The sequence below is a fragment of the Tachyglossus aculeatus genome, chromosome 4 (genome assembly GCF_015852505.1).
Source record: "Tachyglossus aculeatus isolate mTacAcu1 chromosome 4, mTacAcu1.pri, whole genome shotgun sequence".
Taxonomy (NCBI): domain Eukaryota; kingdom Metazoa; phylum Chordata; class Mammalia; order Monotremata; family Tachyglossidae; genus Tachyglossus; species Tachyglossus aculeatus.
Genome location: NC_052069.1, coordinates 18,740,765 through 18,766,551, shown reverse-complemented (window position 1 = coordinate 18,766,551; position 25,787 = coordinate 18,740,765). Strand labels below are relative to the sequence as shown.

At 44.9% G+C, this 25,787-nt stretch overlaps 1 non-coding gene across 1 annotated transcript; it reads left to right on the top strand.

Moving 5' to 3' along the window:
- Positions 1–2,886: 2,886 nt before the first annotated feature.
- LOC119927506 lies at positions 2,887–3,024 on the top strand. The gene has a single exon (XR_005450502.1). It is a non-coding gene; the product is annotated as a small nucleolar RNA SNORA7 (small nucleolar RNA).
- The last annotated feature ends 22,763 nt before the right edge of the window (positions 3,025–25,787 follow it).

Sequence of the window (25,787 nt, the reverse complement as noted above, 5' to 3'; positions counted from 1 at the left end):
CTCTAACCTCCCCAGTGCTTAGAACAGTGCTGTGCACAAAGTAAGCACTTAACAAATACCATCATTATTATTAATAAATGTCATTATTATCATTCTTATTATTATTGCTCTGAACACAGTAATTGCTCAATAAATACAATTGCATGAATGAATGTTAGGATCATCCTCCTCTGGAGGAATGTGAAGGCAATGCCATCTCTTGCTCACTCAGATTACCAGAAGGAACTTGCAAGTCTGCTGCTAGGTGACCGATCACAATATTTAGCATTGGAGCATCCTTGATCTTGGCTGTAAACTATAAATAGTCAACTACAGTAGAAATAGTATTTATTAGGTGCTTACTGTGCAACTCATACCATGCTTTCTCCTTCTCAGCCTCAGTGTGCCTCTCTGCCTGTCCCTGCATCTGCCTTTCCACTTGGCATCTCCCTCTTTCTAGAGCCTTGATACCTCTTCCTCCTCCCTCTTCTTCTCCCAGCTGGCATGTGGCTCTTCAAATTTCTGCACAACCTTAGCTCCTCTCTGATCACCTTGCTTTTCCTGGTTTTGTCTCTTCCTCCCTCTACTCCTTGTCCATTCCTAGGAGCTCCGTGGCACCATGTTGGTCAATTGGTTTACTGCACCAGCCCCACTGGCTCTGCTGAATCACTGGTGAACTCAGGGTGAGAGGCTTGGGCCCATCTCCTCTCCTGGGGAGAAAGATGATGATCATTTTGGTATTTGTTAGGCACTTTGTTCCACAAACTGTGCTAAGCACTGGGGTAGATATAAGACAATCAGATTGGGCAGGGTCCCTGTCCCAAATGGATCTCAGTTCAGTGGGAGGGGAGAGAAGCAGAAATTTAATCCCTATTTCATAGATGAGGAAACTGAGGCACGGAGAGGTTAAGTGACTTACCCAAGGGGACGCAACAAGTTGGGGCACCTAAGAATCGGGACCTAGATTGCACACATCAGTCACGTGAATGAAACTAAGCATTCTGGCATCCTCAATTGCAAGATTCTTCTGAGCACGGGCCTGAGAGTAAGAAGGACCTGGATTCTAATTTCAGCTCCACTGTCTGCTGTGTGACCTTGGGCAAGTCATTTAACTTTTGTGCCTCAGATGCCTCGTCTGTAAAATGGGGATCAATACAGTGAGCCCCATTTGGGACAGGGACTCTATCCAACCTGATTAGCTTGTATCTACCCCAGGGCTTAGAACAGGGCTTGACATTTAGTAAGCACTTAACAAACACCCTTATTATTATTCCTGGGCACCATCACAGAGTTGCAGATACAATCCCTTCCCCATCCACACAGATCAAGGATCCTAAAGCAGTCTCTGCTCTGGGGAAGCCTGGAACCTTCACCCTGCTCCTGACAGTTCACATACGTGATTATTTATTTATGGCATTTTTTAAGCTCTTGCTATGTGCCAGGCACTGTAGTAAACCCTGAGGTAGATACAAGCTAATCAGGTTGGACACAGTCCCTGTCCCACATGGGGCTCACGGTCTTAATCCCCATTTTACAGTTGTGGTAACTGAGACACAGAGAAGTTCACACAACAGCCGTGGCATAGTTGGGATTAGAACCTGGGTCCTTCTGACTCCCGGGCCCGTGCTCTATCCACTAGACCACACTGCTTCTCAGTAAGTTGAATTATTAAGTTGAATTGGTAGATTCTAATTTTCACCTGTTATTGCATCATCGTCATGATCAGTGGTATTGACTGAGCCCTTACTGTGTGTAGAGCACTGTGGGGAATTCAATATAACAGTAGGTAGACACATTCTCCACTTGGGCTAGACTTTAATGTATTCTTCCACAGCTCAGTACTTCGCTAAACCCAGACTCAAACTAGGCCCCCAAACTTCCTGTTTCCCTACCCTAAATGGGGCTGGAGGACAGAAGCTGGGCTGGGGAAGGGGCCTCTCCCAATGACACAATTTCATGAAACACTCCTCACAGCCATTTCAACACTGCTCTGGGAACCGCTTCCCAAAATACTCAAAATCAGCTCCTTCTTTCAGCAGCTGATGTGCTCTGGACTTTGCTTTGCAATTCTCCATTCCCTGAGATGGGGCCTCTCAAATACTCTGCCATAAAAGATTGTTACTGGGACCTTGTGTTTCATTCCCAGGTCAGTGAACCCAGGTCATCCCATATTACTGCTTTCTTCCAAAACCTTCAGTCACTTTAGAGTCGCTACCTCATCAATTACCACAACTTCCGTCTGGCCTATCTTTATGGGGGCAAAATGGAGGTCCAAATCTGTCAATGTTGCAGCTGTAGGAGAGGTAAGATTGGGTTTGGACCTCCTGGTTTCTCGTTTATGGGTGGGGAAAAAACCCACGTTCTCCTGGCCCTGCCTGATGAAGGCTGATTTGAAGAGACGATTAAGTCAGTCCCTCTCCTCGACAGATTAATTGGCCAGTGTGAGGACCACAGAGCCAGGGTTATGTGTGTCTCACTGGAGGGAATAGGAGATGGTTTAAGGAGTAGAACAACTGCACTTCTATCCACTTGTAATTCTACTCCATAAACAGTTCGTCCCTTTCCCCACTTTCCTTACCATTCTTCCTCCTCCCCTGCCCTGATCCCAACTAAATAAGCAGGACTACAGGTCCAGGATCCCACTGCTGCTGATGCTCCCCCTTCTCGTTGATCTCCCTGCCTCCTTTCACTCCCCACTCCAGTCCTTACTTCAGTCTGCTGCCCAGATCATTTTTCAAAACAATCCTCCAGTCCACCCCTTCCTACTCCTCAAAAACCTCCAGTAGTTGCCTGTTCACCTCTGCATCAAACAGAAATTCCTTACCATTGGCTAAGTCCCCTCTAGACTATAAGCTTGTTGTGGGAAGGGAATGTGTCTGTTTATTGTTATACTGTACTCTTTCAAGCCCCCTCTCAGGGACACACCTGGAGAGTTTCCACTACTCTACCACTCTTGACTACAGGAGGGAGAGCCAAGCAGAGGCCTACCCACTCCATTCCTAACTTGGGCAATGGCTAGCGAGTGGAAGGCAATCTGCTACAAGTCAAGACTTCCCTGTGCTGGGCAACAGCGGCACGGGAGAGAGTCAAGTGTGGAGACTCAAGTTTAATAATAATAATAATAATAATGGTATTTGTTAAGCACTTACTATGTGCAAAGCACTGTTTACTGCACCGAGGGAGGTAATGGTAAACCATTTCTGTATTTTTACCCAGAAAAGTCTCTGGATACACTACCAGTACGATTGCAGATGGAGGTGGGGCGTTCTGGGAGGTGATGTGTCCATGGTGTCGCTATGGGTCAGAGGTGACTCTCCAGCATCATCATCATCATAATAATAATAATGGTATTTATTAAGCGCTTACTATGTGCAAAGCACTGTTCTAAGTGCTGAAGACAAGACAATGCTCTGCACACAGTAAGTGCTCAATAAACAAGACTGACTATCTATCCGTTTGCTCACTCCTAGCTGATTTCCTACTACAGTCCAGCCCACATACTTCACTCTTCTAACGCCAATTTACTCACTAAACCTCATGCTCATCTTTCAGGATGCTGACCCCTTGCCCACTTTCTCCCTCTTTGTGAATGACAGACCACCACTCTCACCACCTTCAAAGACTTATTGAAATCACATCTCCTCCAAGAGGTCTTCCCTGTTTAAGTCCTCTTTCCCCTACTCCTTCTCCCTTCTGCATTGCCTCTTCACTTGAAGCTGTACAATTTAAGCACTTGATCTTTACCCCACCCTCACAGCCCTTATGTACATGACTAAAATTTATTTTAATGTCTGTCTTCCTCTTAACTGTGAGTTCCTTGTGGGCAGGGAACACGTCTCTCAACTCTTGTATTTTTTTATGGTAATTCTTAAGCGCTTACTATGTGTCAAGCACCATTCTGAGTGTTAGGATATAGAAGCAAGTTAATCAGGATGGACACAGTTTCTGTCCCACATGGGGCTCACAGTCTAAGGAGGAGGGAGAACAGGTATTGAATCCCCATTTTGCAGTTGAGGAAAACGAGCCACAGAGAAGTGAAGTGTCTTGCCCAAGGTCACACAGCAGGTAAATGGCAGATCAGGGTTAGAACCCAGGTTCTCTGGCTCCCAAGGCTCATGCTTTATCCACTAGGCCATGTTATTTGTACTCTCCCAAGTGCTTAGTACATATCCACTAGGCCATGTTATTTGTACTCTCACAAGCGCTTAGTACAGTGTTCTGCACCCAGTAAGCTGTCAGTAATCACCAATGATTGATTCATCTAGGCCAGTTTGCTCTGCCTCCCTCTTTCTGTCTCAGAAATTTTCTTTCGTTGAAACCATTAACATCTCACTGGCAATAAGGTGGACTGGAGAGAGAGTCGTAGTAGTGATATTCGAATGTATTGGGATGTGCGGAACTAAGAGCGTGGGATGGGACAACCAAAGCAGATAACAAGTACCATGCCCACCAAGAGTGGACACTTTAATGGAGAAGTAGCATGGCCTAGTAGAAAGAGCACAGGCCTGAGAGTCTGAGGACCTGGGTTCTAATCCTGGCTTTGCCTCTAACCTGGTGTGTGAACTTGGGCAAGCCATTGAGAGAAGCAGCGTGGCACGGTGGAAATAGCACAGTCTTTGGAATCAGAGGTCATGGGTTCAAATCCCGGCTCCACCACTTAATAATAATAATGATGGCATTTATTAAGCGCTTACTATGTGCAAAGCACTGTTCTAAGCACTGGGGAGGTTACAAGGTGATCAGGTTGTCCCACTTGGGGCTCATAGTCTTAATCCCCATTTTACAGATGAGGTAACTGAGGCCCAGAGAAGTTAACTGATTTACCCAAAGTCACACAGCTGACAACTGGTGGAGCCGGAATTTGAACCCATGACCTCTGACTCCAAAGCCCGGGCTCTTTCCACTGAGCCATGCTGTCAGCTGTGTGACTTTGGGCAAGTCACTGAACTTCTCTGTGCCTCAGTTACCTCATCTGTAAAATGGGGATTAAGACTGTGAGCCTCATGTGGGATAACCTGATCACCTTGTAACCTCCCCAGCGCTTAGAACAGTGCTTTGCACATAGTAAGCGCTTAATAAATGACATTATTATTATTATTATTACTATTTAACTTCTCTGTGTCACAGCTACTTCATCTGTAAACTGAGGGTTAAGACTATGAGCCCCATTTGGATTGGAGAGTGTACCCAACTGATTATCTAGTATCTACGCCGGTGGTTAGTACAGTAAGCGCTTAACAAATACCATAAAAAAAAGGAAGAAAGAGAAGACAGGCAGTCCGAATGAACAAATAGCCGGAACTGTAAGAAGAACAAGCATCAGTTAGGGAGCAGATGGACCGTTCCAGAATGAAATAACAGACTAAATAATTGAATATGTGCTTGAATTTATGTAAGTGCTGAGGAGGATAGGTAAAAATAAACATGCATAAATTCCTGGGAAGCAAAGTGGGTTAGCTGAAAGAGCACAGGCCTCAGAGGAAGAGAACCAAGGTTCTAATCCTGGTTCTGCCTGTTTCCTGCTAGGTGACCTTGGGCAAGAAACATTTAACTGCTCTGTACCTCAGTTTCCTAATCAACAAAATGGGGACTCAATTATCTGTTCTCATTCATTCATCCATTCAATCGTATTTATTGAGCTCTGAGTGTATGCAGAGCACTGTACTAAGGGCTTGGGAAGTACAAGTTGGCAACATATAGAGACGGTCCCTACCCAACAACGGGCTCACAGCCTAGAAGGGCCCCACTTAGATTGTGAGCCCCATGTGGGATAGGGATTGTGTCTAACTTGGTTGCTTGGACCTATCCTAGTGCTCAGTACAGTGCTTGGCACATCTAATGCCATCAAGTTGTTTCCAACCCATAGTGACTCCATGGACAAACCCTCTTCAGAATGTCCCAGGAGTGTCATAAGGTCATTTCAGTACGTGTATCCGTAAAGTTTTCTTGGTAAAGATACAGAGTGATTTATTCATTCATTCAATCGTATTTATTGAGTGATTACTGTGTGCAGAGCACTGTACTAAGAGCTTGGTAAGTACAAGTTGGTTTACCATTGCCTTCTTCTGTGCAGTAAAACCTTGAGTCCCTTCAAGACTGTGAGCGTGTTGTTGGGAGGGACTGTCTCTATATGTTGCCAGCTTGTACTTCCCAAGTGCTTAGTACAGTGCTCGGCACACAGTAAGTGCTCAATAAATATGATTGAATGAATGAATGAGTCTCTGCCATTATCTGTGATTAATGTTTTGATTAACTGATCATCCGCTTGTGACTCCTTCCCATGCCGTTGCTGCCCAGCACAGGTGAATTGAATTTGACTCTCACTTCAGCTTAGACTTTTCCATTATGGGTAGCCCTATATAATATAGCTTTAAGCTGCATCAGAGTACACAAACCCTCCTGACATGATAAAGCATCAATTCATAGAAGAGAGGAGTCAATTCATGGGAGAGTTTGGCACAAAGCAAGTACTCAACAAATACCAACATTAGTATTATTAATAGTATTAACATGATGAAAAAAGTCACTCCTCACTCAATCTGATCAGTAAGAGCAGGGACTCTTTAACTTTTTGTCCGGAACGCGAAGAAGCAGAATTCTCCAAACCACAGGCCCTTTGAAACTAGTTGCAGCCATGAGAAAATTGCTACCCTTTGATGTTTCCTCCTCTAATGTGCAAGCTGTCAAACTGAAATTGTTGCAAAAGGAATGGTTAAACACTTACATGTTTTCTTTGGATAAAGTACAAAACATTTGGAATGCATGTGTGACTCAACGTTTCCTAAACTCAGTTTTCAAAGCAATTCAAGCAAGGAGACGGTTGCATGTCTGTTAGGACTAGTTAAGGGAAGTAAAAATGGTAATTGAGTAATAGATTTGCTGTATTCTCTGATTAATAATTCCAATGGATGAATTCATCAGTGGTTGAGAAGCAGCATGGCCTAGTGGGGAAAGCACAGGACTGGGAGATGAGAGACCTAAGGTTCAAATTCTGGCTCAGCTACTTGTCTGCTGTATGACTTTGGGGGCAAATTGCTTAACTTCTCTGTGCCTCAGTTTTCTCATCTGTAAAATGGGGATTCAATACATGATCTCCCTCTCCAATATACTGTGAGCCCCATGTGAGACAAGGAGGATCTGATTATCTTGCACCTACCCCATATTTAGCACAATCCCGACCCTGTGATGCTTGCCTAACAAATACTCCTGTCGTTATTATTGTAGCCATGTTAATTTCTGTTAATGTTGGTATTTGTTAAGCATTTACCATGTGCCAAGAAGTGTATTAAAGCTGGGGTAGTCACAAAATGATCAGGTTCTACATGGGCCTTACAGTTTAAGAAGAAGGAGCGTGGAGCACACACCATGAAGCAGAAGCAGCCTGGCTTAGTGAAAAGAGCACAGGCTTGGGAGTCAGAGGTCATGGGTTCTAATCCCGGCTCCAACACTTATTAGCTATGGGACTTTGGTCAAGTAACTTACCTTCTCTGTGCCTCAGTCACCTCATCTGTAAAATGGGAATTAAGACTGTGAGCCCCACGTGGGACAATCTGACAACCTTGCATCTATCCTAGCATTTAGAACAGTACTTAGCACATAGTAAGTGCTTAACAAATACCACTATCATCAAGAAGGGAGAACCAATATTAAATCTCCATTCTGCAGATGAGGGAACTGAGATACAGACAAGTTAAATGACTTGTCCAAAATCACCCAGAAGGTAAGTGCTGGAGGCAGGATTAGAACCCAGGTCTTCTGACTCCCAAATCTGTTTCTCATTCCACTAGGTCATGCTGCTTCCTACTTTTGCATCTTCCAACCCTTTAGAGGGCTTCCACCGACTCTTCACTCTCCTTGCTTGCCCCTCTCCCCATCCACCCCATTGGAGCTCAATTTGTATTCTAGAAGGGGAAAAGACTGGGAAGGAATACAATCAATCAATCAATCGTATTTATTGAGCACTTACTGTGTGCAGAGCACTGTACTAAGCGCTTGGGAAGTACAAGTTGGCAACATATAGAGACAGTCCCTACCCAACAGTGGGCTCACAGTCTAAAACAGAAGAAAGACCCAGGGCTATATGAGTTTGACTGATTCACCCATTCACATAACCCTCAATGTGCCTCTGCAGATGAGGGAACTGAGGTACAAAGAAGTTAAGTGACAGGTATTGACACCTGTCTACCTGTTTTGTTTTGTTGTCTGTCTCCCCTTTCTAGACTGTGAGCCCATTGTTGGGTAGGGACCGTCTCTATCTGTTGCCAATTTGTACTTGCAAGTGCTTAGTTCAGTGCTCTGCACAAAGTAAGTGCTCAATGAATATGATTGAATGAATCAATCAATCAATACCTAAGGTCACATGGCCGACGTGTTGGACCCAGGATGAGTGGCCTGCTGTCCTGCTGACTGTCTCCCCATCCTGAACTCATGTCACGACATCTCACTATGTTCTTCACAGAGCTGCCCACCAAACCCTCTCTTCAACACTTAGAACCATGCTTGGCACATAGTAAGCACTTAACAAATACTATTATTATTATTATTATTATTATTATTATTATTATTATTATTATTATTATTATTATTATTCCCCTCTCCCCTCCCTGCTCCCTGGAGGAACATCGGCTCAGAGGAGCACCACCTATCTGAAAACAACTTGGGGAATTAGAGCAAGGGCAGTGAAGGCCAGTTGATAGCCTAATTGGAGTATTTTATGTGACTTCTTCCAGGTGCTTGGGAAATCCTGTCAAGTAGCCAAGGGTTAGATGGAGAGCTGAGTAACTGCCCTCTCAATTACCATTTCCAGAATTATGGCCATGCTTTGTCTGAGGTAACTGCCTGACCCAATTGAACACAATATAACTGAATGAATTGGAAAGGTGTGGCATGGAGTCTGATCCCATCAACAATTCTAACCCAAATCCCAGGTCCTGCAGTTAGCCGTTGAAAAGAAAGTAAAATCATCAGTATGGAGGAGGCGACAATACTTTCAAAGGTCCTGGTAGGACTCACTGTAGAAGGACTTTAGAGAGGCAGCATAGCCTAGTGGAAAAAGCACATACCTGGGAGTCAGAGGCCCTGGGTTCTAATCCCAGCTCTGCCACTTGTTTGCCCTATGACCTTGGGCAAGTCTCTTAACCTTTCAGTGCCTCAGTTTCCTCATCTGTTAAAATGAGGATTCAGTACCAATTTTGCCTTCTACTTAGACTGTGAGTCCCATTTGGGTGGGAAACTGTGACCTGATCGACGCCAGTGCTTAGAAAGTGTGCGACACTCAGTAAGCACTTAACAAGTGCACAGTTAATATTATTTTAAGGTCTTGGGATGGATGGTACAGCTCCTAAAGGTAGAAGTGGGAAGCCCAGCTCAGAGGTTTCATATCATAAGGATACCAACACAGACTTGGAATGGTGGGGGGTGGGGGTGTTGGGTTACAGTTTTAGATCATCTTCCCCCACCCAGGATCTCAGATTCATTTACTTGGGTAACGAGTCATCAGACTTCGGGGAGATGAATGGATTTCTGGTCTAAGTGGAGCCAGGGAAGGGAAGAGGGGGAGGGAGGAAAAAGAGAATGGGGCAAGAGGAATGATCAACCTGCTCATCATTGAGCTGGAGGATCCCGTGGGAGAAGATGCTGGTTTCAGGACGGACCCCCTGCCAATGTGTCAACTTTGGGAAGAATAATGGTAATACTAATAATGATGGTATTTGTTAAGCACTTCATATGTGTCAAGCACTGATCTAAACACTGGGGTAGATATGAGCTAATCTGGTTGAACATAGTCCCTGCCCAACATGAGGCTCACAGTCCTGATCCCCATTTTAAAGATGAGGCAACTGAGACACAGAAATGAAGTGACTTGTCCAAGTTCACACAGCAGACAAGAGCAGAGCAGGGATTAGAACCCAGGTCCTTCTGCCTCCAGGCCTGTGAGTGCTCTATCCACTAGGCCACAGTTCTTGGATGATGCTTCTTCAAACCAACACAGCGCTGTGACCATCCTCTGGGTTGGAAATGAGCCTTCCTGGAGGCCCGGTGGGCGGAGGAGGTCCAGAGGGGACCCTGGGGGGAAGGGTGGGGGCAGAACTGGGGAGGGAAGGAGCCAGGCCATTGAATCTGGATTTTTCCCTGGCGCCTTCTGCAATCAGGCACCATAAAGTTTTCCAACAGCCTTGAACCTTTTGATATTATTGTCTACTTAATCTTATCTCAAAGCAGTAGGAGGAAAAGAGCAAAAAAGCATCGCAAGCGGTTTACATAGCAAAGAGTTGGACTCTCTCTTTTCCCGACCTCCATGGCTTCTGATCACCCTTCCAAGGGGCTTTACGTTGTGGGGGATCAAAGAGTAGTGTCAACCTTCCGGAGTAGAACCGATGGCTTGGTGCTAGGAGTTAGGGACTCACATTCCCACTCCTTCCAGGACTTTGATGTGCCTTATTTGCAAAGAGAAGCAGAGTGTCTTAGTGGTTAGAACATGGATCTGGGATTCAGAAGGACCTGGGTTCTAGTCCTGGCTCCACCACGTTACTGCTGGGTGACCTTGGTCAAGTCACTTAACTTCTGTGGAACTCAAGTTACTTCATCTGTAAAATGGAGATTGAGTGTGAGTCCCATGTGAGACAGGGACTGTGTCAAACCTTACTAACTTGTATCTACCCCAGTGCTTAGAATAATGCTCGGCACATAATAAGTGCTTTAACAAGTACTATTATTATTATTATTACTATAGGAGACCAAAGCCCATTCTGCCAGGGCACTGTCCTGGTAAATGGCAGAAACCAGCCAGAAGGTTGAGGAATGCTTGTGGCCCCTTTCATGATGTCTTGGCCACCAATGGAAGAATTAAGATTGCCATGAGTCTCCCCCCACCCCATTCTCTATTTCTACCCTCCCTCTCCTCCTTCTGCTAGACCAGAAATCCAGTCATTTTCATGAAGGCCAATGATTTGTTACCTAAGTTAAATGAATCTGAGATCCTGGACAGGAGATGGGGGAGAAATAATCTAAAAGTCCCCCAGGTGGAAATAGGCAAGAGAAGCAACACGACGAGAAATGGGTTCGAAGTTTCTCATTCTTATGACCCTCCTCATTTCCTGGGTTTTATTTATTCTGAAACTTGGCAGCCAGTGGTCCTCTGAGGACCTGGGGGAGATGCTGCTGTAATAATAATAATTATGATACCTGTTAAGTACTTATTATGTGCCAGGAACTGTTCTAAGCACTGTGGTAGATACAAACTAATCATTTAGACTCAGTCCCTGTCCCAAACGGGGCTCACACTCATAATCCCCATTTTCCAGATAAGGTGAATGAGGATCAGAGAAGTGAAATGCTTGCCCAAGGTCACACAGCAGACATGTGGCAGAGCAGAGATTAGAACCCAGGTCCTTACTCTCAGGCCCATTCTCTACCTCCCTAAGGGCCTAATGAAGGAGAATCTGGCTCAGATCCCACATACAAGCACCATGGCAGAGCCTACCATAATCAATCAATCAATCAATCGTATTTATTGAGTGCTTACTGTGTGCAGAGCACTGTACTAAGCGCTTGGGAAGTACAAGTTGGCAACATATAGAGACAGTCCCTACCCAACAGTGGGCTCACAGTCTAAAAGGGGGAGACAGAGAACAAAACCAAACATACTAACAAAATAAAATAAATAGAATAGATATGTACAAGTAAAATAAATAAATAAATAGAGTAATAAATATGTACAAACATATATCATCATCATCATCATCAATCGTATTTATTGAGTGCTTACTGTGTGCAGAGCACTGTACTAAGCGCTTGGGAAGTACAAGTTGGCAACATATAGAAACAGTCCCTACCCAACAGTGGGCTCACAGTCTAAAAGAGGGAGACAAAACCAAACATACTAACAAAATAAAATAAATAGAATAGATATGTACAAGTAAAATAAATAAATAGAGTAATAAATATATACAAACATATATACATATATACAGGTGCTGTGGGGAAGGGAAGGAGGTAAGATGGGGGGGATGGAGAGCGGGACGAGGGGGAGAGGAAGGAAGGGGCTCAGTCTGGGAAGGCCTCCTGGAGGAGGTGAGCTCTCAGTAGGGCCTTGAAGGGAGGAAGAGAGCTAGCTTGGTGGATGGGCAGAGGGAGGGCATTCCAGGCCCGGGGGATGACGTGGGCCGGGGGTCGATGGCGGGACAGGCGAGAACGAGGTACGATGAGGAGATTAGCAGCAGAGGAGCGGAGGGTGCGGGCTGGGCTAGAGAAGGAGAGAAGGGAGGTGAGGTAGGAGGGGGCGAGGTGATGGACAGCCTTGAAGCCCAGGGTGAGGAGTTTCTGCCTGATAACATATATACAGGTGACATACATACTCCTGGGTAGGATTTCCCTCAGGGACCACCCCTAGACTTATCCCAGTTTTCAAGCACATAGGATCGGGCTTGGGGAGCAAGAGAAGTGGTGTGAGAAGGGAGAGGGTGGCTTGGGGCAGAGTGGCATGATTTAATGGAAAGAGCCCAGGCCTGGGAGTGAGAGTTTAGAGGGTTCTAATCTCAGCTCGGCTACTTGCCGGCTACGTGACCTGGGGCAAGTGGCTTCACTTCTCTGTGCCTGTTCCTGCTCTCCCTTCCTCTTAGACTGGGTGCCCCATGTGGAACTGGGATGCTGTTCAACATAATGACCTCGAATCTATCCCAGCTTGGACCTTAGTAAGCGCTTAACAAATACTGCAGTTATCATTATTACTGATAAGTAGAGCATCCTGGCCTTGCTGACAGGGGGAGCGAAGGGGGTAGTGACTGACGAGTGAGAAGAAAACAAATATTCCCCCTAGACATTCTCTGTGAGGAGCCTCAAAAACTGGAAAATCTTACTATTACATTCATAGTGACACCAACATAACCAAGCCCCAGCCAGCCCCTATCCAGGAGATCTAGCCCCATTCCGCAACACTCTCTCCACCTTCAAAGTCTTATTAAGGTCACATCTCCTCTAAGAAACCTTCCCTGATTAACCCTCTTTTCCCTGGCTCACTCTCCCTTGCACTTGCACTGGGATGCACTTGGATCTGAGACCTTTAGACATTTGATCTTGCTATGAGCCCCTTGTTGGGTAGTGATTGTCTCTATTGCTGAATTGTACTTTCCAAGCCATTAGCATGGTGCTCTGCACACAGTAAGTGCTCAATAAATACGATTGAGCAAACGAATGAATAGTCACCCAACCCTACAGCACCTATGTCCATATCTTTAAATTATATATTCTAGATTACTTATTTATTCCTAGTAATGTCTGTCTCCCCCTGTAGACAGAGAGCCTGTTATGAGCAGAGAGTGTGTTTGCTAATTCTGTTGTACTCTCCCGACTGTTAAGTATAGTGCTTGGCACACAATAAGCGCTCAACGAATACCATCTATTGATTCCACATGAGCTCACCCCTTCCTCCTGTCTCAGAGATCTGGACACCACCTGACACTAGCCCACCCTCCTCATTGCATAATTTGGGCAACTGAAATTTCCTTTTAGTGGGCAGTCTGGCCATCTGACATAAGGAACTTCAGCTGATCAGATGGGGATTTGGGGCCTTTCGTTAGCTGAGCCCAAGAGTGCCCATATGGAGCTAGAAAATCATTTGCGATTTCAGCATGTTCCTAACACAGCTAAGCTGACTGATCCGCACCTCAATGGTTTTCATGTACACTTCTAATTAAACGATGTCTGCATGTGTGGGCGTAATTTATGTGGCACTGCTCCTTTGTGGGATTGTATTCATTTTTGCTTTGAAGGGATGTGTTAATTCATCACTGTGGCTTGTACTCGTCTGTTGTGCTGCTTGGGCTTGAAACGTGATTCAGCTTCAGGATTAACAGCAAACAAACAAAAAAGATGATCATTTACAGAATATAACTTACTCACTGTACCTCTAACATACCTCTAACATACCTTTCTGTCAACCTCTTGCCCTCATCATCCCTCTGGTGTAGAACTCATTCATTCACATGCAATGAGCATTTACTGTAAGCAGAGCACTGTACTAAGCGCTTGGGAGAGTACAATAAACAGACACATTCCCTGCCCACAATGAGCTTACTGTCTAGAGGGGGGATGCAGACATCAATAATAATAATAATAATAATAATAATAATGGCATTTATTAAGCGCTTACTATGTGCAAAGCACTGTTCTAAGCACTGGGGAGGTTACAAGGTGATCAAGTGGTCCCACAGGGAGTTCACAGTCTTAATCCTCATTTGACAGATGAGGGAACTGAGGCCCAGAGAATAATAATAATAATAATAATGATGGCATTTATTAAGCGCTTACTATGTGCAAAGCACTGTTCTACATGCAACAGCTCATCACTCTCCCCACCTCAAAGCCCTATTAAAATACTATCTCCCCCAAGAGGCCTTCCCCAACTGAACTCTCATCTCTTCAACTCATATTCCCTTTTGAGTCTCCCTTGAACTATGATTTATACCCTTTAAACACTTCATATCGACACCCCATACCCACAGCAATTAACTACATATCTATTTCTCAACTGATCATATTTATTGAGCACTTAAAACAGTGTTCTGCACACAGTAAGTGCTTGGGAGAATACAGTATAACAGGGTTGGTAGATCTGTTCCCTGCCCACAAGGAGCTTACAGATGGGAAGACAAATATTAAAATAAATTATGGATATCTACATAAGTACTGTAGGGCTGATGGTGGGGTGAAAAAGGATACAAATCCAAGTGCAGATGAAATGAGGAAATGAGGACTTGGTTGGGGAAGGCCTCTTGGAGGAGCTGTGATTGGAATAAGGCTTTGAGGTGGGGAGATTAATATGAGTGGATAGAGAATTCCCAGTCAAAGGTAAGACATGGACAAGAAGTTGGAGGCAAGATAAACAAGATGGAGGTACAATGAGTAGGTTCATTCATTCGTTCAATCATATTTATTGAGCGCTTACTGTGTGCAGAGCACTGTACTAAGCGCTTGGGAAGTACAAGTTGGCAACATATAGAGACGGTCCCTACTCAACAATGGGCTCATAGTCTAGAAGGGGGAGACAGACAACAAAACAAAACATGTGGTCAGGTGTCATCAGAGTAAATATAAGTAAAGCTAGAAGCACATCATTGACAAAATAAATAGTAAATATGTACAAGTAAAATAGAGTAATAAATCTGTACAAACATATATAAAAGTGCTGTGGGGAGGGGAAGGAGGTAGGGCGGGGGAGATGGGGAGGGGGAGAGGAAAAATGGGGCTCAGTCTGGGAAAGCCTCCTGGAGGAGGTGAGCTCTAAGTAGATTGGCATTAAAAGAGTGAAATGTGCCAAGTGGGTTGTAGTAGGACAGCAGCGACAACACCACTATCCGCCCTCTCCTAAAAGCCAGTAACTTTGGTATTGTCCTCGATTCATCTCCTCATTTCACCCACATATTCAATCTGTCATCAAATCCTGTCAGTTCTACCCTTATAATATTGGTAAAGTCTGCCCTTTCCTCTCCATCCAAATTGCTACCTTGCTGATCAAAGCACTTATCCTATCCCCGCCTCGACTACCGCATCTGCCTCCTCGCTGACCTCCCGGCCTCCTGTCTCTCCCCACACCAATCCATACTTCACTATGCTGCATGCATCATTTCATAATAATAATAATAATGATGGCATTTGTTAAGCACTTACTATGTGCCAAGCACTGTTCTAAGCACTGGGGTAGATACAAGGTAATCAGGTTGTCCCACGTGGGGCTCACAGTCTTAATCCCCATTTTACAGTTGAGATAACTGAGGCATTGAGAAGTTGTGACTTGCTCAAAGTCACAGAGCTGATAAGTGGCAGAGTGAGGATTAGAACCCATGACCTCTTATTCCCAAGCTCGTGCTCTCCCCATTAAGCCATTGTCTTCCCATTCCTCAAGAACCTCCAATGGCTGCCCATCCACCTCCACATCAAACAGAAACTCCTTCCCACTGGCTTTAAAGCAATCGATCAGCTCACCCCCTCCTACCTCATCACACTGATCTCCCACTCCAGCCCAGCCCACACACTCCACTACTTAAGCACCTGCTTACGTTGCCCTGATCTCATTCATTCAATCGTATTTACTGAGCCCTTACTGTGTGCAGAGCACTGTACTAAGCGCTTAGTACATCTCATCTATCTCACCTCCAACCCCTTTCCCAAATCCTCCACCTAGCCTGGAACTCCCTCCTCCTCCATATATGCCAGGCAACCATTATCTCCACCCTCAAAGCTTTAAGCAGCGTGGCTCAGTGGAAAGAGTCCAGGCTTGGGAGTCAGCGGTCATGGGTTCTAATCCTGGCTCTGCCAATTATCAGCTGTGTGTGTTTGGGCAAGTCACTTAATTTTTCTGTGCCTCAGTTCCCTCATCTGTAAAATGGGGATTAAGGTTGTGAGCCCCACATGGGACAACCTGATTGCCTTGTATCCTCCCCAGTGCTTAGAACAGTGCTTCATTCTCATATCTTTGTGCCTTGTATCCTCCTCACTGTGCCTTCTTCTTGCCTGTCCCGCCATCGACCCCCGGCCTACGTCCTCCCCCTGGCCTGGAATGCCCTCCCTCCACACATCTGCCAAGCTAGCTCAATTCCTCCCTTTAAAGCCCTACTGAAAGCTCACCTCCTCCAAGAGGCCTCCCCATGCTGAGCTCCCTTTTTCCTCTCCTCCTCCCCATCTCCCCCGCCCTACCTCCTTCCCCTCCCCACAGCACCCGTATATATGTTTGTACAGATTTATTACTCTATGTATTTTACTTGTACATATTTACTATTCTATTTATTTTATTCTGTTAATATGTTTTGTCTTGTTGTCTGTCTCCCCCTTCTAGACTGTGACCCCGTTGTTGGGTAGGGACTGTCTCTATATGTTGCCAACTTGTTCTTCCCAAACATTTATTACAGTGCTTTGCACACAGTAAGTGCTCAATAAATACGATTGAATGAATGAATGCTTTGCACCTAGTAAGCGCTTAACAAATGCCATCATTACTATTATTATTATTATTAAGGTCACATCTCCTCCGAGAGGCCTTCCCTGATTAACTGCTCTTTCCCCACAGCTCTCTCCCTGTTCTGCGTCATCTATGCACTTGAATCTGTGCCCTTAGGGCATTTGATATTCACCCAACCCCCAACCCCACAGCCCTTATGTATATATTTTTAAATTATATAGTATAAATTACTTATTTACTTATATTAATGTCTGTCTCCCCCTATAGACTGTAAGCTCATTATGGGAAGGGAACATGTCTGCTAATTCTGTTGACTTGTACTCTCCCAAATGTGTAGTACCCATCATAAGGGCTCAATAAGTACCATTGATTGGTTGATTGATTGAGGGGGCAAAGTGGTTGAGTGCTTTAAAGCCAATGTTAAGGAGTTTCTGTTTGATGCAGAGGTGGATGGGCAACTACTAAAGGTTCTTGAGGAGTGGGGAAACATGAAACATCATTTTGTGGAAAATGATCCTGCCAGTAAAGTGAGGAGAGACAGGAGACAGAGGGGTCAGTAAGGAGGCTGATGCAGTAATCAAGGAGGGATAGGATAAGTGCTTGGATTAAGATGGTAACAGTTTGGAAGGAAAGGAAAGAGTGGATTTTAGTGATGTGTTGAAGGTAGAATCAACAGATTTGGTGACAGATTAAATATGAGGGTTGAAAGAAAGCGATGAGTCAAGGATAATTTCAAAGTTATGGGCCTGTGAGGCAAGAAGGTTGGTGGTGCTGTCAATGATGATGAAAAAGTCAGGGAGTGGACAGGATTGGGGTGGGAAAATGAGTTCTGTTTTGAATATGTTAAGTTTGAGGTGCTAGTGGGACATCCAAGTAGAGATATCCTGAAGGCAGGAGGAAATATATATGTATATATGTTTGTATGTATTTCTTACTCTATTTATTTATTTTACTTGTACATATCTATTCTATTTATTTTATTTTGTTAATATGTTTTGTTTTGTTGTCTGTCTCCCCCTTCTAGACTGTGAGCCCACTGTTGGGTAGGGACCATCTCTACATGTTGCCAACTTGTACTTCCCAAGCACATAGCACAGTGCTCTGCACACAGTAAGCGTGCAATAAATACGATTTGATTGATTGATTGATTGACTGATTGAAATACAAGACTGCAGAGACGTCAGGGCTGGAGATATAGATCTTTTTCAATCATCCACATACAGATGACAATTGAAGCCATGGGAGCGAATATGTTCTCCAAGGGAGTGGGGGTAGATGGAGAACAGAAGGAGACTCAGAATCAAGGCTTTAGGAATGCCCCAGTTAGAGGAGGGAGGCAGAAGAGGAACCTGAGAAAGAGAATTGAGAAGGAGGACAGAGAGTTAGGAGGAGAACCAGGAGAGGACAGTGTCAGTGCAGTCAAGTTTGGATTATATATCCAACTAAAGGGAATGGTCCACAGTGTCAAAGGCAACTGAGGTTGAGGAGAATTAGGATGGAGTAAACTCACCTGTGCTGGGCAATAGCTGCATGAGAGAGGGTCTAAGGTGGAGACTAAAGTTTCCTGCATGGAAGGAGGCAGCAGTAAATCACTTCTGTATTTTTGCTAAGGATACACTACCAGCACGATTGCAGATGGAGGTAAGGCAGTCTGGGAGAGTTGTGTCCATGGAGTTTCTATAGGTCGGAAACGACTCGACAGCATAAGATAAGACGGAGTTTATCTCCTCTTCTAGATGATAAGCTTGTCCTCTAGACTGAAAGCTCATCCTCTAGACTCTAAGCTCATTGTAGGCAGGGAATGTGTCTACCAACTCTGTTATACTGTACTCTCCCAAGCGTTTAGTATAGTGCTTTGTGCACAGTACATGCTGCATAAATATGATTGATTGATAGACTGTGGGCAGGGAACACATCTACTCTATTGTACTGTAGTCTTCCGAGCGCTCTTCACACAGTAAGCACTCAGTAAATACCATCAACTGATTGATTGATTACTCTAGCCTGGATCTTAATCTAGGCTACAGTGGTACTGGGACTGGAATCTGAGCTGGGAGGAACCTAACTCTCTTCTCCTCTAGCCATGGTACCCGCTGCTCTTTTTGTTTTATTTTTGGATTTCTCTTCATTCTCGTATTATGTTGTTTCTACATTTTTCTCTTACCTTATGAGTCTGTCCCCAGTCCCCTTCCCCTGACTTTATTCTGAGTCAATCCTTTGGAGGAAAGAAGTGTACTAATCCTCTCAAGTTCTCAATGTTTTACCTAAAGGAGTTAAATGAATACTATTACTTCTCCTGCCTCTCCCCTTCCCACATCTGACACTAGAAGTAAGCATCTAATTTGAAGGGGTCCTAGAAAGTGAATCAATGCTGGTCAATAGAAACTAACAAGTTCCTGACAAAATCAATCAGTTAATCAATCAGAAGGCCAGGATATATGTGGATGGGCTGCTGGTTCTCTCCTCCTGCCTGCCTCCCCACTATTAGGAGCCTAGGGACCAAATTTAAGACATTACACACTGTCAGTCCTGCAGGTAAGTCAGTTCTACAAATCAGAGTAGGCCAAGCCTAGCACTCCATATGTAGTAAGAGCAGTTATTAAGCACTTGCTGTGGGCAGGATATTGTACTAAGCACTGTGGAAAAAACACACCAGTGGAAGTTAAATATGGTCCGTGGCCCTCCAGGGACTAACAAGCTAAAAATAAGGGGGGAAAGAGCTTGGTTGCAGACAAAGTATGAAATGATATAAATGCAAAATAACGTAAAAGACCAGAGACAAACCAGTCTGGTGGTAAAGGGCCTTGTAGAGGGGTTCAGAGTGCTGTTCCTGGGGTCACTGAGAGAAGCATCATGGCCGGTGGATAAAGACGGGCCTAAGAGTCAGAAGGACTTGGTTCTAATATTGGCTCTACCACTTGTCTGCTGTGTGACCTTGGGCAAGTCACAGTCTATCCTGCCCCCCACCACCACCCAACCCCCGACTGGGAGCTCATTGCGGGCAGGGATTGTCACTCTCCATTGCTGTATTGTACTTTCCCAAGCACTTAGCACAGTGCTCTGCACACAGTGAGTGCTTAATAAATGTGATTGAATGAATGAACTTCTCTAGACCTCAGTTTCCTCATCTGTAAAATGAGGATTAAGACTTTGAGCCCCACGTGGGACAGGGACTGTGTCCATCCAGATTACCCTGGATCTACCCCAGCACTTAGAACAGTGTCTGGTACATAGTAAGCACTTAACAAGCATTGTATATTGGTATTATTATTATTATCAAAAGTCCACTTACAATTAGAGCTTCCCAAGGTTCTGCCAGTGGCTGAGGCCATGTAATCCATATAGAGAAGCAGCGTGGCTCAATGGAAAGAGCCCGGGCTTGGGAGCCAGAGGTCAGGGGTTCAAATCCCGGCTCCACCACTTGTCAGCTGTGTGGCTTTGGGCAAGTCACTTAACTTCTCTGTGCCTCAGTTACCTCATCTGTAAAATGGAGAGTAAGATTGTGAGCCCCATATGGGACAATCTGATCACCTTGTATCCTCCCCAGCGCTTAGAACAGTGCTTTGTACATAGTAAGCACTTAACAAATACCAAAATTATTATTATTATTATTATGTCACAACTTCTCTGTGCCTCAGTTCCCTCATCTGTAAAATGGGGATTAATACTGTGAGCCCCACGTGGGACAACCTGATTGCCTTGTATCCTCCCCAGCGCTTAGAACAGTGCTTTGCACATAGTAAGTGCTTAACAAATGCCATCAATATTATTTATTATTACTGTCACTGCATCAACCCCCGTGGCCACAGCACACAGTTTGTGTCAGATGTGGGGCGAGGGGAAGATGGCAGAGGGAGAACAGCAATCCAGTTGGAGGAGAGGCCGGAGGGCATGTTCTATTAATGTCTCTCCCTCCCCTCTAGACTGTAAACTCACTGTGGGCAGGAAGTGTGTCTGTTGATTGTTATATTGTACTCTGTCAAATACAACCACTGACTGGCTGACTGACATTGGTACAGCCCTGGGCAAGATCCATCAATGACCACAACACCACAAAAATAAGGCGAATGTCATCTCCAAAATAAAGTGACAACTCCATCACCCTGGCCCCTCCTCATCTGTAGACCATCTCAGTCCTAGACCTTCTTGCCACCCTCAACCCATCCCCATTTCCCTTTCCTCTTTTCCTGGGACTCGTTCACTTCTATTTCAACAGCTGCCCCGTTCCCTGTGCTTCCCAGCACTGCACAACTCACTAGTGTTGCTTCTCTAATAATAATGATGATGGTATTTGTTAAGCACTTACTCTGTGTCGAGCACTGTTCTAAGCGCTGGGGTAGATACAAGTGAATCAGGTTGGACATAGTCCCTGTCCCACATGGGGCTCACAATCTTAATCCCCAATTTACAGATGAGGTAACGGGGCACAGAGAAGTTAAGGGACTCTGCCCAAGGTCACATGGCATTCATTTATTCATTCAATAGAACTTATTGAGCACCTTCTGTGTGCGCTTAAGCAGAAAAATTGCAGAGCCAAAATTAGAACTCAGGTCCTTCTGACTCCAGGCCCATGTTCTATCCACTAGGCCATGCTGCTTCTCTCACACCCCAAGTTCAGACCCTGTCCCACACCTCCTCTCCCATCCCAACCCTGCTCCTCCAGACTTTGGGCTAGTATCAAAGGTAAGACATCATCAGCTCATTCATTCATTCATTCATTCATTCAATTGTATTTATTGAGCGCTTACTGTGTGCAGAGCACTGTACTAAGTGCTTGGGAAGCACAAGTCGGCAACATGTAGAGATGGTCCCTACCCAACAACGGGCTCACAGTCTAGAAGGGGGAGACAGACAACACAACAAAACATGTGGACAGTTGTCAGGTCATCAGAATAAATAAAAATAAAGATAAATAAAGCTCACACGTTTCTCCCAAAGAGGAAGAGCCCTCTTGTAGGCCAGCAAAGATGAGAATGGCACCATACAGTTTTGGACTGAGGGAAATCTGTCTGGAAAAAATCATAAATTCAGGCCCTTCTAATCAAAAACCAAACTGTAAATGTTTGGATCATCTGGTCCCTGAGCACGTGGCAACAAAATAACAATTAAGGTTAAATGACAGGGCACACAAGTCCAGCATTATAATTGCGAGGATATTAGCTATCATCTGCACACCAAAGTAAAATTCCAAGCACTATGATGTGGCAATTAATGATCCTTTTGCAATCATGGCCCACTTTTCCAAACTCGAAATTGCATCACTCCACTTTCATTATATTTTGCAATGAGCTGGAGCGGAAAGAAACCTGCCTGAAAGGGAATTATTATTATTAATAATAATTGTGGTATTTGTTAAGCACTTATGTGCCAAGTCCTGTTGTACACACTGGGGTAGATACAAGCTAATCAGGTTGGACACAATCCCTGTCCCACAGGGGGCTCAGTTTTAATCCCCATTTTACAGTTGAGGTAACATGTACAGAGACATTAAGAGACTTGTTCAAGGTCACACAGCAGACATGTGGCAGAACCACAAGTGGAACCCACGTCCTCTCACTCCCAGGACCATACTCTTTCCACTAGGTCATGCTCCCCGTCTGAGATCCATTCCTCAGCGTACTTTGACTGACCTTCCTAAGAGATGCACGACGTCTTTGGGTTCATTCGAGTTCCCCGTAAGGCAAGTCTAATCTTTGAAATGGATTTTCATCTCATGCAATTCAAGCAGCCGACCGCTCTCTGAGTCCCAGAGTATACAAAACAAGATCAAACCCTGGAAGCTGCTATCTGCAACTTAATTGAGCACAAAGATGGTCTGGATTGGGCTTGTGCTGGGATCCCCCTGAGGGGGCTCGAGTCTCGTTAGAAAATAATCATTATCATCTAGGCAGGACCAAACCCGACACGGAGCTCTTGAGAATTCTTTTGGCATTGCTCTTTCTGTTCAGTACTCCTTGCACAGATTTGATTCCTTCCATAGCCAAGAAAATGAGTCTTTGTTTTCTGCATTTGCAAAGAAATCCATACCTTGCATGAAACTCCTTGAGGACTCACAGTCCAAACTCAGGATATGAAATAGGCATTCATCCAAGTTTGTGGTTCTGCATTATCAGAGCAAGCTGTCAGGGACAGAAAAGTTTAGTGCCTGAGAAACTTTCTTTTTAATGGTGTACAGAAACAGGATGTGTTTCAGTGGGGAAAAGGACAAGGTTTTCCCAAAGAGAAACCATCCACAGGCTAGAAAGTTTGGAGTCAGGACCAGCAAACCTAGGAGTTCTAGGGAAAATTGAATGGGCATCGCTTATTTTATTGATTCATTCAATCATATTTATTGAGCACTTACTTTGTGCAGAGCACTGTACTAAGCGCTTGGAAAGTACAATTTGGCAACAGAGACAGTCCCTACGCAACAACGGGCTGACAGTCTAGAAGGGGGAGACAGACAACAAAACAAAGCAAGTAGACAAGTGTCAATACCATCAAAATAGATAAAGAGAATTATAGGTATATACACGTCATTAATAAAATAGAGTAATAAATTTGTACAAATACACACAAGTGCAGTGGGGAGGGGAAGGGAGTAGGGCAGAAGGAGGGAGTGGGGGAGATGGGGATGGGGGAGGAGCAGAGGAAAAGGGGGGCTCAGTCTGGGAAGGCCTCTTGGAGGAGGTGAGCTCTCAGTAGGGCTTTGAAGGGAAGAAGAGAGCTAGTTTGGCGGATGTGTGGAGGGAGGGCATTTCGGGCCAGGGGAAGGATGTGGGTTGGGGGTCGACAGCGGGACAGGTGAGAACGAGGCCCAGTGAGGAGGTGAGTGGCGGAGGAACAGAGTGTGTGGGCTGGTCTGTAGGAGGGGGCAAGGTGGTGGAGAGCTTTGAAGCCAATAGTGAGGAGTTTTTGCTTCATGCGAAGGTTGATAGGCAACCAGTGGAGATTTTTGAGGCGGGGAGTGACATGCCCACAGCATTTCTGTACAAAGATAATCCGAGCAGCAGAGGGAAGTATAGACTGAAGTGGGGAGAGACAGGAGGTTGGGAGATGAGAAAGGAGGCTGACGAAGTAATCCAGTTGGGATAGGATGAGAGATTGAGGCAACAAGTTATCAGCATTAAGATGCCAGTAGACCTAACAGGTGGCCAGGGGGTCCTTCCAGGTAGAAACTAGAAGATTTGGAAGCCCTGTAATCCGTGGTTCTGGATAGACCTTGTGTGGGACTGTTCATGACATGCTCTATTTTCTAAGAGTCAAGGATAAAATTCTCCATCTTAGCTCCAGGGGACTCAATCAATGTATGGTATTTATTGAATACTTACTATGCGCAGAGAAGTCAGCCAATCACAGTTATTGAGTGCTTACTGTGTGCAGGACACTGTACTAAGCACTCGGGAGAGTACAGTATAACAATATGAGACACATTCCCTGCCCACAACAAGTTAACCGTCCAGAAGACTGTACTAAGTACTCAGGCAGCGGGGGGTAGTGGTTAGAGCACGGGTCTATAAATCAGAAGGTCATGGGTCCTTGTCTGCTGTGTGACCTTGGGCAAGTCACTTCACTTCTCTGGGCCTCAGTTACCTCATCTGCAAAATGGGTTTTGAGACTGTGGACCCCACGTGGGACAGAGACTGTGTCCAACTCGATTTGCTTGTAACAGGTCCAGTGCTTAGTACAGTGTCTGACACATAGTAAGTGCTTAACAATTACCATTATTGTTAATTTTTTTATTATTACAATACAGCAGAATTAGCAGACAGGTTCCCTGCCCATAACGAGCTTACAATCTAGAGTCTAGTAGGCCCCAGGTCCTAATAATAATGGTGATATTCATTTAGAGCTTACTATGTGTCAAACACTCTAATAAGCACTGGGGGAGAGTCAAGACAAGCAGGCCAAAAACAGATGGTCCCCACCAACCAGCTGTCCCCCTCCAATCTTACCTCCCTGATTTCCTTCTACGATCCAGTCCATGCAATTCACTCCTTAAAAGCCAACAGACTTTGGGCGGGTCACTTCATTTTTCTGTACCTCAGTTCTCTCATCTGTAAAATGGGGATTGAGACTGTGAGCCCCACGTGGGAAACAGGGACTGTGTCCAACCCAATTTGCTTGTATCCACACCAGAGCTTAGTACAGTTCTTGGCACAGAGTAAGAACTTAACAAATAACCTCATTATTATTATTATTATTATTATAATTAAATGGGTTCAGAATTAAGTGTGCATGCGACACAGAAGGGAGGAGTAGAGAGTAGTGAGGGCTCAGTTGGGGAAGGCCTCTTAGAGGAGAAGTGATTTTAGAACCTATGACTTCTGACTCCCCCCATGCTCTTTCCACTAAGTCATGCTGCTTCTTTAGCACTTGATACTCACCCCACCTTCAGCCCCCACGACACTTACGTACATATCCATAATTTATTTACTTGTATTATTGTTCTCCCCCTCTAGACTGTAAGCCCCTTCTGGACTGGGAAGGTGTCTACCAAGTCTATTGTACTGTACTCTCCCAAGCTTTTTGGACAAGGCTCTGCACATAGTAAGCGGTCAACAAATACCACTGATTGATTAATTGCTTGAACAGAGTTCCTGTCCCACTTGGAAGGTGAACAGGAAGAGAATCCCCATTTTACAGATAAGGAAACTGCCACCTAGAATAAATGCGTGATTTACCCAAGTTCACCTAGCAGACAAGTGGCAGAGGTGGGATTTGAAACCAGGTCCTCTGACTCCTCACCCATGCTCTTTCCGCTAGGCCATGCCACTTCTCTGTGCTGAAGTTTCCTCATCTGCAAAATGAGGATTCAATACCCATTTTCCCTCTATTTAGAACTGTGAGCCCTATGTGGGGCAGAGACTTTGTC